Below are 2,282 nucleotides of genomic sequence, written 5' to 3'. Positions count from 1 at the left end.
TTCCTTAGACGGCCAGAGTAGACATCTAACCAGATTATATATTTAATATACAAATATTTTGAAATTTTTTTAAAAACGAAAACGAAATTAAAATCTAAAATTTATATTAAAAAAAAAAATCGTAAAGCATTTCTATAAAATAAACAATATAAATTCATAATAATGTTAGAGAATTAATTTCTATTAAAAACAAACAATGTATATATATATATATATATATATACATATATATATATATATATATATATATATATATATATATATATATATATATATATATATTATAGATATATATATATATATATATATATATATATACACACACACACATGTATATATAAATATATATATATATATATTTATATGTACATGTGTATATATATACATGTTTGTGTGTATATATATATCTATATATATATATATATATATATATATATATATATATATATATATATATATATATATATATATATATATATATATATATATATATATATCTATATATATATACATATATATATGTATGTAAATATACTTATATATAAATATATTATTTGTTTTATTATTTATATATTTATAATTTGTCAGTATTTTCATAACTAATTGTTCCAAATTTACCCAAGTTTATTTATACAAGTTAAGTCATATTCAAAACTGTAAATATAATAAAAACAAACAGTTTAAACAGTTTGGAACACATGATAAACAATAAACGTAAGCGAAATTATGACCATGAATGATGATATGATTTTATCGCCGCTCGTTGCATTTTTTCTTACATTCCAGTTCGTTGCATTCAAATTATTGCATCTATCTTGATTGCAACAAAAAATGCAAGTCTTTTCCATTGCAACTGTAATACAGTTATCCTTATCCATTTGAGAAATTTCACAATCATTGCTCGGAACACACAGTCTATTAATATTTGGAGAATCAAAAGATTCGTTAATGCTTTTTCGTAAATATATTAATTCCACTTTGCATATATGATTAGATTCACAAACTTCTGTTACATTTGGATATTCCTTATAACAAACGAGTGTAAAAATATTCTGTACACAAAGACCTAAAAAAATTTAAAAAAGTCAGAAATGCAAAAGTCGAGCTTTATGCTTAATGGCAACCTAGAGATTTAAAAAGTCATGGAAACTAAATGCGAAAGTTTCAAATCCTCCAAGGTTTAATGTTCAAATAGCATAATTATTTTTTAATGTTTTTATTAAAATAACTATTTCTATTAGCGCGGTATTTAGCATAACAAATATTCCTAGTAGCGCGGTATTTAACTAACGCGTTTCAACACCGTGCGTCGTGTTAAGAAATTAAAAAGGTTAAAATCTTTTAGAAACTTGCAAACATAAAACCATCATCCCCGCAGGTTTATCACCCAGGCGTCAAAAAAGATAAACTAGCTTTAAAAAATCAAAACGAATATTAAATCAAATTACTTACATAGCAAGATAATAGTGCCAAAAGTTAGTTTCATTTTATTGAGACAATCCTCCTATTAATAAAATATGAAAATCATTATGCTTACTTAAACTTTAAAACTTTATTTTAAAAACAAATTTAATCAGCTTTTTCTTAATAATTTTTTATTCGTGTAAATATTTGCATATTTTAAACTGTCAAGTTAAGCTAAGTATTGTATTTTTACCATTTGTTAGTATACTTTAACACACAGTGATAAAACTGAAAGAACCATTGTGGGCTTAAATACATACATTGACTGGGCTTTGAATTTGTGAAACAACAATTTAAATATAAAAGACTAAAACTTTAATAAACTTTAATAAAATAAAAATAACAGCTAAAAAATTGGTACATATATATTAAAAGTCAAAATGAAAAACGTTTTAAGAATGAAATAAAAAATTAAAATTACAAAAAATATTACAAAAAAGCAAATAGAAGATTTTACAAAAGATCATTTTCCTAAGTACATATCGTCTTGCTAATTACAGCTAAAAAACATTTTCTTAAACAGGGTTACCACTATTAAAACTGAGGCTAAAAAAAAAGGATTTTAAAGAAATTTAAGGAATATTAAAAAATACACGGAGATTTGATCTTAAACAACTTTTTTAAAGAAAAAATAATGAGAATTAAGGCAGAAAGTTATAACTTTAAAAACAGAATTTTCTTTTTTCAGTAAATATTAAATGTAAACGTGTAATATTAAATGTAAAGATAAAATATCATAAAGAAATATAATACATACCATCGATATATAAGTTTCTTTTTCTTTTTAAAAAGTTTAGACAAAAAATTTTTATTAACTT

The 2,282-nt window shown here is 21.6% G+C and overlaps 1 long non-coding RNA gene across 1 annotated transcript in view; it reads right to left on the bottom strand.

Annotated features, from left to right (window-relative positions):
• Positions 1–563: 563 nt before the first annotated feature.
• LOC136092488 (uncharacterized) overlaps positions 564–2,282 on the bottom strand; it is a 2,585-nt gene continuing 866 nt past the window's right edge. Inside the window, exons 2-3 of the long non-coding RNA XR_010644410.1 lie at positions 1,453–1,504; positions 564–1,066 (exon numbers count right to left, since the gene is read on the bottom strand). This is a non-coding gene — a long non-coding RNA (uncharacterized LOC136092488). The remainder of the gene's footprint in view (positions 1,067–1,452; positions 1,505–2,282) is intronic.

Source organism: Hydra vulgaris, chromosome 15 (assembly GCF_038396675.1).
Source record: "Hydra vulgaris chromosome 15, alternate assembly HydraT2T_AEP".
Taxonomy (NCBI): domain Eukaryota; kingdom Metazoa; phylum Cnidaria; class Hydrozoa; order Anthoathecata; family Hydridae; genus Hydra; species Hydra vulgaris.
The sequence above is the reverse complement of the archived record's forward strand: the minus strand, read 5'-3'. Positions and strand labels throughout refer to the sequence as shown.